Source organism: Rhinatrema bivittatum, chromosome 2, assembly GCF_901001135.1.
Source record: "Rhinatrema bivittatum chromosome 2, aRhiBiv1.1, whole genome shotgun sequence".
Taxonomy (NCBI): domain Eukaryota; kingdom Metazoa; phylum Chordata; class Amphibia; order Gymnophiona; family Rhinatrematidae; genus Rhinatrema; species Rhinatrema bivittatum.
In genome coordinates, this window is record NC_042616.1 from 601,044,404 (window position 1) to 601,056,653 (window position 12,250).

Sequence of the window (12,250 nt, forward strand, 5' to 3'; positions counted from 1 at the left end):
TTAAGAAAGCTCAACTCTTCCAGGCATTGGATGGTGATTAGTAGGTTGCGTTGCAAGGAAGATGGGTCCAGGGCAACTAGCAGCCAGTTGTCAAGGTAAGGAAACAGCTGTATTCCTTTTTTCCTGATACGGGCCACCACCACTGCTAGGCTCTTGGGGATGACAACAGTCCAAATGGGAGTAATTTGCTTTTAGGTCAATGGGCACCATTTCCAGTCCAAAGGTACTGCCAACAGGTATGGTAGATGGGGATCTAGTGCCTCATCCAATTGTTGGGTTGTAAGAAGGCTAAGATTTTAAACAAATGGAAAGAGATTCAAAGAGCAAATAAGTGGTATTTTACTAAGTTTTTAGGATATATGTAATTTTACTGGATTCCTCTTATAATTTTAGTGATTTTATTTAATTATGAATGTTTAAGTTTTATTTGGATATTAGTATTTAATTATTTTACAACTCTTTGATGGATAAGATTGTTATTTATACTTTTACTATGTGAACTGTTTGATGGCACCCGAAGTGACAGAATAGAAAAATTGTCAAATAAGAGATGACTTGAGGGAAGTCATCTTGAACTTCTCCTTGCAAATGAATCTTGTTGAGCGCCCGAAGGTCCAGGATGGGGCGAAATCCTCCCAATTTCTTGGGTATGAGGAAGTATGGGGAATAAAATTCCTGATTCCACAAGGAGATGGGAAGTCTGTGGATGCAGTCCTGGTGAAGCAGTCTGGATACTTCCTCCTTGAGGGCATCCCGACTGTGTGTTCAGTTCCCTTGTAGCTGTTTGAGATGCAGGAGGGTCGGTGTTTTGAAATTCAGAGTTCAGCCCTGCTTGATGACCTGAAGTACCCAGCTGTCTGTTGTAGTTTCCTCCCAGGACTGAAAAATAGAGAGTTCCTCCCACTGTTAGTGGTGGAGATTGTTTGGGTGTTCCTAAAACCCCTGATGGGTTTTGGAGTTGGTTGGGTCTGCAGGGCCATGGGTTGCATTGTCGACACCATGGCTTTGTGTTTGCTGTGGTGCCCTACGTGGTTGGTACAACTGCGGGTGAGAGGGGTAGTCTGCCTGTACACGATAGAGTGTGTTCTCCGGGGGAGGTGGGGGGGGGTGCAGAATAATAATTTCTTCGAATGATTGATCTCTGAGAAGTAAGGGACTGCACTGCGACATTCTGTTTTTAGCTGGGCCAGTCTCCCATAGCTTATTCCCAAAGAGGTTGTTCAGGAGACGGGGGAGGTTGGAGAGCTTCTCATGCACATCCTCCCTGATAGCACTTGCCCGTAGCCATGCCAAATGTCTGGCTGAGATAGCTGTCACGGTGATTCTAGCTGATGTATCAAATGCCTCAAATTGTGTGGAGCAAGTGGTGGCCTTCCTCTATCACATGCAGCTGGGCTGGTGGGTTGCAATCCAGGCCAGCACTCACTTCAGGCTTCAAGGATTGGAGACTCGTACAAGTATTGGGTGATATAAAACTGGTGCTGCTGTATTTTGGCATTTAGCATTGCAGTCTGGAAAGTATGTCTTCCAAAGTTGTCCAAATACTTGTTGTCCCTCCCTGAAGAGGTATTGAGTGCAGTCGTGATTTTTTTCACCCTCTTCATGGCTGACTCCACCATGATGAAAGCATGGGGGAGCTGGACCATGATAAGAGGGTGATGTGCAAATCCGGGATTTCAAGTCTGTTTTGCGGGATGTTGCTGGCCCTGACAAGGGAAACTGCTATTCTTTAGTTATTAAATCATCCAGGACTGCATGCTGAGGGTAAAGCAGTTGGCGTCTTGAATATCTTGAGTATATCCAGGACTTCCACGCAGGAGTCCGGCACCGTCCTGGTTTCTATATTGAGAACATTCCAAACAAACTAAGAGAAGTCTTCTGGGGGAGATAGGCAGAGGCTGTTCCTCGGGGGGGGGGGGGGGGGGGTGTCAGAGGGATAACCTGTCGAAGAGCCAGGAGCATCACAAGGGTGCTTAGTACCGGCTGGTCGGGGCTCTCACTCTGCCAAGGTGGAGTCCTGCGGTGGGAATGCTCTCCCTGCTTTCCGCCGTGATGTTGCAACATGACTTTTCTGCACCGGCAGAACATTAAGCCAGGCAGTCTCGGCCCTTGCTATTTTGTAGCAAAGTATTCAATGCTGTAGCCAAAATATGGCATCAGTATAGGAGAGGGGAGCTCCACGTGCAGCCTGAAACACGGAAGAACAAGACTGAAGCAAGCTGGCAGCCGTGTGGGAGAGGACACAGGCACACAGGGCAGAGCTCTGTGTGCTTTGAGGAACTCTGCCATCTAGAGGACGTTCCCTAGGCAACATGGCTAATTCAGCCTGCTTATCTGTGGGTAAAACCATCACCCGTGAACACTCGTGACAAAGGGAGAACCTAAGGATACCATCCATAGCAGCTTCTCATTCCTATATTAAAATCTTTTCTATACCATCATTCAGTATATACTATCACAACGGTTTACAGATAGGCATGTAAATTAAATGTAAGAGTTAAATTGGGTAATATAAATTAACATAACAGTACCAGTAAAATGCGATTACATAGTTACATAATAAATAATATTAAACCTCTGCTTCAAATTTTCCCCACTAACTCACTGGGACTGTTCTGTTTTTCTGGACAGGTTTCCAATGTTATTTCAACTGCTCCTTTTCACACCAATTTCTTTTCAATTGACATGTGGCCACCCCCTCCATGTTTCATGCTTACGAAAGAGTAGTTGAGACTGAGCAATCAATCTTGTTTTCTCTTCTATCACATTCCTTGTCACTACTACTATGTACCCTCCCTTTATGTCTAGCTCTATTTCTACTATTCTACACTATGCCATTGTCCATGACAAATTGTACCTAACAATTCTAGTTTATTTTGTTTAAAATCATTGCTTTCCACATCAAATCTTCCAAAGCAATTTACAAAAAAAATTTAACACAATCAAATAATCACAAAGTAAACATCTAAGCTATATGCTCTCCCCATTTGAAGTTTTAAAAATACAGAGGAAGGCCACCATATCCATAAAATTCAAAGAAAAGAGAAAGTTACCATATCGGCAATAAATGGACTAATCATTAAAAGTCAGACATGAGCCAGGTTTTCAAATTAAGAAATTTTAACATCTTTTTCCAGCCTTTAAACTCAAGATAGATCCATAAAACTGGAGTTCATTATTCTCATCTCCCAAATCCTTCCTTCCAGTATGCTCACCAGAATGATCATTCAGCCTTCAGTACATCTGCTACTGCTCAAGCTCTTTAAATGTAACCAACTGGCTTTCAGTACTGCCCCTTGTACAGGCTCTGTCCCCCTCTCTCGTGCACACACCCCTAGATCCAGGCCCCCTCTCAAAAACAAGTACCCTCCTTGTTCTAAAACCTATCAAACTTGGGGAGGACAAGGTGTCCGTGAGATGAGGACACTGTCTTTTGCTGTCTGCTGTTAAAGTTTTGTTTCCTCTCTATTGGCTCTGAAAAGGAAGGGAAGGTGCTCGTTTTCCCTTCCGAACTCACCTCCCAGGACAGCAAACATCTTTTGCGTCCCCTGTTTCTGTTCTGTCCGGTGGCCAGTTCTCCATTGCTGGGTCTGAAGGAGGAGAGTCAGCCCAACCACGAGAGGAGGTTTCTCCTCAGTCCCCGGCCTCAAGAGTCTCTGCCGTTAGCCTGGCATACTTCACTGTTGCAGAAGTATGTCGTCTCTCTGCAGCCAGCACGGGAGGGGGGGGGGGGGGGGCCAAGGAGCTGTCGCTGCCCTACAATCTTTGCAGGAGTTGGGAGCGTCTCTTCCTGATCCAGTTGCAGTTTCAGCCTCACTGGAGGACGTTTCTTCTACGGTGGTTCTGTCTTCTGGGCAGTCTTTTCCCATTGGTGAGTTCTCCCAACTTTCATAAACCGGCAGAAGTAACTTTGGATTCCTTTTTTGAGACATGATCACTAAGCTTGGCCAGATTCTATGCCTCTAGGGTAAAATGGGTTCTCTTGCTTTAAAAAAAAAGAGCCCCAATTATCTAGGCTTGAATTACAAGTTTGGAAGCATGTGGAACAACTTTTCACAGTGTAAGAATGACTTAGGGACTGTCCAAGGGGTTCAAACTGCTTTTTTTTTTTTTGCAAGAACAAGGAGCAATGTCTCAACGAATTGAAGCTCTGGAGAATTTTGCTAAAAAATGTCATCTTCGTATATTGAATTTTCCTAAGATCATGGTAAGTTACCCTGGATTACTTTTAAGAAATATTTAGTAGAAAATTTGAATCTTGCTCCAGAGTGTCTTCCCTCTGAATAAGCTGGGTTTTTTTTGCCATCTTCATCTCAATCCAATGTTGTTCCTGGCCACGAGGCTCCTTCTCTGATTCTAACTGACTTTTTAGAATAGCCTTCCCCAGAAATCATTGAAAGGACTACAGTGTTAGTTTGTTTTCTCTGAAGCTGATGTTAGTAAAGTAATGAAAGCTTATTTTCAGAATTTAAATATGGATTTTCTGGGTCAAAAATTGAGAATTTTCCCTGATATCTCTCAATTGACAGCAAAGACAGACCTTTCTGGCCCTCAGGAAAGATACTTTGTCTTTAGAAGCCTCATTTGTTTTGTAACATACCATTCAGAGTTCTCTCTCTCTCCAGAATACATGAAATCTTTTATTGAGGCTTGTAAGATGTTAACATACTCTCCTGATCCTTCAGGGAACCAATGACCTCTTGATATTGATAATAAGATTGGCTCGTCAGTGCATTTGCCTTAAATTTTCCTATATTTTCCCCCTTTTCTTAGGTTCCTTTTTCAAGGGTTGCATATATTTCTAAATCAGTTATATGTATATTTATTTTGTGTGTTTTTGTATATACCCTGGCTACTGATACAAAGTTTTCTATGCTTTAATTGAAATATTAAAAATAAAGTATAAAAAAAACGACAAGCACCCTCACATACACAATCCGTTTTCCTTACACAGCCTCTCACAGAGATACACTTCTCCCCTCCACACAGCCAGCCTTGCAGTATATCACACAGGTTCTCTGGCACACATCCCCCCTCCCCCCCATAGCCTCACACATGCTACCTCCCCCCTCCTCCATATTCAATGTTTAATTTATGCATATGTCAATAAATTAACTTTGATATCACAAAATATAAAATCACATCTCTTACTAGACAATGTTAAAACTCATGTCGATGACGTTCTTTGACATGCGATACCTGTTGGTTCTGGTTGAATGAGATATGGATTATAAACATGAAGTAATACACTGATGTTAATGGATATTGATAAAACGGAGGTTTGAAGTTTAATATAGTTTGCGAGACGGCCGGGGTACTTGAAGGTGGGGAGTTGGTACCTGTTACATTGAGTCCCTGAGGAAGTCCTGGGTAGGGGGGTGAAACAAGGATCTTTGTCGGATGGAACGGAAGGAATATTTTTCTTTGTAAAAGCGACTTGAAGAGCCCGATTGGATCGGGAGATACTGTGGTGTGCAAAGGAATTTGAGAGAAGAATTATTGAGGAGGAACTTGAATGTTTTGCGATATAAAATATATATTTCAAACATGTTTGATGAGATAATCCGTTTAAGGCTTGCGGATTTACCGGGTAATAGATAATCAAGAATAAGTAATAAATAGTGGAGTATATATTGCACACATGGATAAAATATGTATTAAAAACATGTATTAAAGAAACTTATTGATAAATGTATGTAATGAGACTGTTTTCAGGTGTTAGTTTTTTAATAGTATGAATGGTAGGTGTGTATGTGATGGTTAGTGAGTTTTAACATTGTCTAGTAAGAGATGTGATTCTATATTTTCTAATATCAATAAAGTTATTGTATTGACATTATATGCATAAATTATTCTCTTTATGTGTATGTAACTATCAGATGGATAGAGAATTATTTTGAAATATCCCTGTGTATTGTTTACCATATTCAATGCAAGCAGAATGGGCTCCGCTCGCGGCTGCCAGGGCCTGCTCCAAATGATGCGCAGAAAATGGAAATTCTGCATAGGAGGGGAATTCTGAGCAAGTTCTGTATTCTGCAGTACCTATTTCACAAGCTAAGTTTCAAGAAGCAAGATGTTGCTGTGAATTTGTTTTTACAGGCTACACTGAATCTCAAGTCCAATGTCATCAAAAGTCCAGAACCTTGTTGGATCTATCATCTGCCTATGATACTGTTTTAAGGAGAAACCCATCTCTAGACATCAAACCTTAGTAACCAAATCTTCCAGGTACATCTTGTCAGCAATTAAAGTCAGACAAGGATGGCTTGCCTCAAAGGCCAGTATTAGTCTTATCTTCATCAGTGACTTCCCAAAGACTCAAATTTGTCTATGAAGACTATTTGTTCTTTGGATGGGTAGGGCAGATCAGGTTTAAAAAACCCCAAAAAGATCCCAATGAAGGATCTCTCCAAAAGATGGAAGATTGATTGTACTCAGTTTCGAGGCACAAACTAAAAAAAAATATAACTTCCAGCTGTTAAAATGCTGGAATGATTCTTCTGCAGCAACTTGAGCAAGAAATACCTCATACTTGGGAGTAATACTTCAAAGCAGCATCACTTTTAGGAATCATAATGAAAATGTATATTATAAAACAAAGATCAGGGCCATAACTTACAATCTGAGGATCTGATAGACCCTTTTAACAGCTACACTTATTCTAGTGCTGAGTATTGTGCACTAGTTTGGATATCAAGCAACCATGTTACCAAAAATTAGATATTTAGATTAATTGCTTTGTTCAGATAACAGACATGAAATGCACTCCAGAGTGGTTAGCTGTCTTGGCCAACATCCTTGCCCATCTCCACCTTGACAACATTAAAGCAAGGCATGATAGTCTGGCCCAGTGACTGTGGCAGTCTTGCACAATACCATGTTTAAAGACCTGGGTTTGATTCCTGGCTCAGGGCTTCTGTTTCCTAGATAGGCCAAGGATACTACAGAGGCAACATTCACAGTCCCTGTGGAAGAGAAGTAAGCCATCATGCAATAACAGATTAACCAGATTTAGGGTACATGTGTTATGGCTGCCAGCCGCGGTGGTCCGCGACCAGGGCCAGCCACTCACCCCCACAGGAGGACCGCCGCTGAAATGCCAGCAGGAGCAGGCAGCCATCCTAGATGCGTTCTTCGCGGCCGTTCTAGCCACTGCTGACCTGGCCGCATCCTTCGGTGTGTCTCCCTCTGATGCTGGCTCCTCCCCCGCCGGGCCTGCTGCTGATTATATTTAAAGGGGCCATGACAGGAAATTGCCACGGCTCCTCCCTGTATATTATTTAAAGCAAGGTCTGCTCCTCAGACCTTGTCTTGGTTTCTTGGCTCCTGGGTTCCTGTTCCCTGTGCTCTGCTGCCTGCCTTCCTCGGACCTGCTCGGTTCCTGCTTCTGCTCCCTTCCTCTTTAGATTTTTGGCTCCTGACCCCTGGACCGGCTTCTGACCATTCTTCTGGCTCCTGACCCTTCCTCTGGCTTTGAAGTTTGAACCGGCTTCCGACCTAGACTGTACATTGACTTCTCCTGCCTTCACGGTGGTCCAGCCGGCCCCATGTACTCAAGGGCTCAACCTGAGGGGGGGGGGGGCGGGGAGAACGGGGCTGGTAATGGTGAAGCTCCAGCCGGCCCTCGCTTCAGTACAGCCTCACCTTCAAAACGGTAGGGACCTGCGAGGGTCTTCTCTGAGATAGTACGAGGTAGAGTTGGCACTAAGGATCCACTTCTCAGAACCATAACAGTAAACCAAGGCCATGGATTCGGTCGGTGGTGGCATCAACCCTGCAAGCCATTCCAGGTCTGGTTCTTCCGCAGTCACTGCCACCTTGCTCCAGGCCTGAAAATGTTTCTACGTCTCTAGCTTATATTAGTTTGAAGAGAGTTTGAGAGCTGGTGTGAGAAGTGAGGTTCTCATCCTCTCAAAATTGAAATTCCACTAATACTAGAATTTTTACAGGAAAGTCTGCTTAAACTCTGAAGGTGCAGGTAGCATCTCTTGCTTGTTATAGGGGGTGAATCAATGGTGGAACATAGCCTTCCCATCCAGAAGAGTAATTTAATAACCCAACTGTCCTGGCATTAGAATGCTATATTAAACACTTAAAGCTTCGTTGGATTCTGCTTAACAAGGAAAGTACCATGTTATAGAGAAGCTCCCATAAGCCCTTTTATTGGCCTGTCTCAGCTCAGTTTCTCCTATTGTTTTCTTTAATCCTTAGCAGCATGCATAAAAGTTGGTGCAAAATACACTTATTTCCTTCTGCACACACTTCTGTTTCACTACCACTCAGCCCAATGGACCACTGTTTCTTTGATGGCATCAGTGCTCCAGAATTAAGGTTAAATCTACAAGTGGTGGCATCCTCCATTAGCAAGGTCTAACAGTGCCAGGTGGGCCTTTCAGTGGTCTTGGTGACATACAGCAAAAAAAGCAGGATCTGGGTTAATAGCTGCTCCAAGGGCCCTGCAGAGAATGCTACAATTCAACCTTTAAGGCCCAGAGCTGTGAAGTTTGCAGAATCCCTATACATCCTAGAATCAATAAACAATACTGAGTTTGTCATAATACTCTGAAGGTAATATGAAAGGCAAATTTTTAAGTTGAAATCTGTTGTGACTGTTAAGGTAAAAAATGTGACTATTAAAGTTGTATTCTTGACATCTGCATTTTTGCTCATGTGAAAATTACCAAAAAAATGCTCATTGAATTAAGATAGAAGTTCACATCAAAAGCTCAACATCGATTTAATTGTTTTACAATAAAGTAAGGAATTTAAGAAGGCTACACTAGCCCAAACTGAGAAATGTGCCTACAACTTTTACAAAATAAGCCATCCCTCCTACTTCAGGAATTTATCTTCCACATATAAGACAGGATTTGCATGTGGCTTGATCTGTGGAGAAAGTACAATCTCATCTGACAAGATTTAGAAACTGGTTGCGAAGTCCATCTGGGGAAAGGAAAATTGGTAGTTCATTTTAGAATAGATCTGGATACTGAAAATTCCCCATTCCTGTACATAAAAAATGTTTTGTTCACTGGTCATAAGATTTTGGGGTTTCCCCCAGCTCTTTCAAGATTTCACAATAGAACTACCTTTCTTCTCAGCATCCTTATAAGTGCTGGGTAGTGTCTAATGGAAAATTTTCTTTGAGCCTATGCAGTTAACTGCCTAAGATTAAAAAAAGCCAGTTCACTTAAGTTCCATTAAGCCATCTTCTCTCAAATATATTAACTAGACAAGGAGTTATTTAAATTGGGTTCAACATGTTTTAATTTCTAGATTGTTATCCTGATGTAATATTATATGAATCTAAAAAAAATGTTTTATAATTGTATACTAAATGTGTTTGGATTTATTAATGTATTTTTGGCTAAGAAATTCACCCAAAGAGAGAGGTACATGTTAGAACAGCACTACACACTCCTAGGACATTACAAACTTAAATTGTGTACAACCTATTAGAATAGCAGTATACAATCAGAGGTTATTAGTAGCTTCATAATCTAAAGGTCTGCCTGAGAATTAAGCTTTAAAGTCAAGCCACTAGGTGGATAGAGATCATTTCAATTTCAAATATTGTTTCACCCACTTCCTGAATTACTAATAGCTGCACTTAATATTAAGGTGTACCTTTTACTGCCTCATGCTCTTGCAACACTGTTAAAAAGCTGGAAATTTCTTGCTCCAATTTATGCTGGCTTGCATGGGCTTTCTGTTAAAAGAAAAAAAAAAGTAGTTAAAAGACTTCCACATACAGAATCTATGATGCTTAATGTAGTGATAAAGCTCATTTACCAAATACAAAAAAAAAAAAAGAATCAACGATATTGCAAACTCAACTGTGAAATGTTTTTGTTTTGAATTGAAATGCAGTGCAACCACCATCCTTTTTATATTTTCTTGAGAAAATCCTGGTCTGAGAATAGGAGCCTATATTTCTTCTGCCTCAGTAGTACGCCATGCCGTTAGTTATACAGAAAGATATGTGCCCACACATTGGGGCACATGGTTTAGCAGATGTATAAAAGGATGATTTATTTATTATTTTTTATATACAGACATTCAGGTACTGTAGGTATTTCACTATCCCCAGAGGGCTTACAATCTAAATTTTTATACCCGAGGCAATGGAGGGTAAAGCTAAAGCGACAGCAGGACTTGAACCCTGGTCTCCTGGTTCATAGTCGACTGCTCTAACCACTAGGCTATTCCATTAGAGCCAAATCACTATAATTTCAATGCACTGAAGATGAATGTCTTCTCTGCCAGAGTGGTACACATGCAGTTACAGACTCCCAAACACACATGCAGGTCTTTGCAGCTTGTTTATGGTGGACCACGTATGCAGATGCAAGAACTATTGAATAAAGATGAAATTATTCTAAAGAGACATCATTCCATCTAGGAATTATATCAAAATCCTATTTGGTCTGATAATGATTTGAAAATCTGAGGGATCAAATGGTTTTTTTCCCCCATCTACTATTCACCCCCACCTTCCCTTCAAGACAGAGAGGGGAGGGGGGCTAGAGCAGAGAGATGACTGAAGGCAGGTAGGCAACCTGTAGCTTTTCTTCGGAGTCTCAATGCATGAACGAGACAGTGGTGCAGGAAAGATTGTTTTGTAAAGAACTGTGTGTGTGTGGGGGGGGGGGGGTCTTTTCTGAAAGTGCAGATTCCAGACTACGGGTGCTAACCTCTAAAAAGGAGATGCAGCTTTTAAAACAGAAGGGAAAAAGCTGACAGTTGCTCAGAGAGAAGGATCTCCTAAAGATACTAATGAAACAGGAGAGTTAGGGCATCCCAACAAAAACAAAAAAAGTCTATGTACCTATAAGCCGATTAATACAAACAAAACACTTTGAAATGTATGTAGGCCAATACCAGAAGTCTAAGTAAGAGGGCAGATTTAGAGTGCATAGCAGTAAATGAGAGAAATAACTGGCATCTCGGTGACCTGGAAGGATAACCGATGGGACAATACTATACTAAGGTACAAGTTATATCGCAAAAATAAGGAAAAATCAACTTGGTGGGAGGGTGGCACTTTATATTCAGGATAGCATAGAGTCCAACAGGATAAAGATCCTGCAAGATATTAAATGCACTGTAGAATCTTTAAGGGTAGAAATAGTGTAGGTAAGAATATAGTGATAGGAGTATACTATCATTCACCTGGCCACAATGAGACTGACGATAAAAAGCTAAGAGAAAACAGGGAAGCTAACCAATTTGGTAGTGCAGTAATGGGATATTTCAGTTACCCCAGTATTAACTGGGTAAATGAAACATCAGGACATGCTAAAGAGGTAAAGCTCCTGGATGGAATGACTGCTTCATGGAACAATTGGTTCAGGAATCAATGAGCGGGGGAGCTATTTTAGATCTAATTCTTAATGGATTGCAGGATTTGGCAAGAGGTTAATGGTGGGGAGCCAACTTGGTAATAGTGATAACATGATTAAATTTGAACTAATGACTGGAAGGGGACTGTAAATCTACAGCTCCATCACTAAACTTTCAAAAAGGAAACTAGTTAAAACTGAAAGCTCTAGCTGCAAAGTTTAAGAGTATGATAGGCAAGGACATTGTTTAAAAATACGATATAAATGCAGTCCAGATCTATTCCACACATTAATAAGGGTGGAAGGAAGGCCAAACGAGTATGGTTAAATGGGGAAATGAAAGGCTCTTAGCTAAAAAAAATTCCAAAAACTGGATCATAAAAAAAAAATAAATAAAAAATGATAGGAAAGCTTAGGCATTGTTAAGTAAAATGTAACACTGATAAGAGAACTAAAAATTTGAAATTAAGTTGGCCACAGAGGCAAAAACTCACATTTTAAAAATATATCCAAAGCTGGAAGCCTGCAAGCGAGTCTGTTGGACTGTTAGCTGATCAAGGGATTAAAGGGGCACTTAGGGAAGAGTTCTTTGCTTCTGTGTTTACTAACAAGGATGTTGGAGATACTGATCCTGGAGATAGTTTAAGGGTGATGATTCCAATGAACTGAACCTGGAAGATGTTGTAGGCCAGATTGAAAAACAGAAGAGTAGCAAGTCACCTGGATGGTATACGCCCTAGGGTTCTGAAACAACTCAAATTAAATTTCAGACCTATTAGTAAAAATTTGTAACCTATCATTAAAGTTGTCCATTGTACTGGAAGAATGGAGTATGGCAAATGTTACTCCCATATTTAAAGAGGGCTCCAGGAGTGGTCTGGGAACTATAGACTAGTGAGAGCCTG

At 41.3% G+C, this 12,250-nt stretch overlaps 1 protein-coding gene and 1 long non-coding RNA gene across 2 annotated transcripts in view; both read right to left on the reverse strand.

The window, feature by feature from the left end:
- LOC115085299 overlaps positions 1-9,714 on the reverse strand; it is a 35,410-nt gene extending 25,696 nt beyond the window's left edge. Inside the window, exon 1 of the long non-coding RNA XR_003854790.1 lies at positions 9,631-9,714. This is a non-coding gene — a long non-coding RNA (uncharacterized LOC115085299). The remainder of the gene's footprint in view (positions 1-9,630) is intronic.
- The window catches only part of OSBPL1A (oxysterol binding protein like 1A), a 546,359-nt gene that overhangs the window by 418,434 nt on the left and 115,675 nt on the right, over positions 1-12,250 (reverse strand). The window lies entirely within an intron of this gene.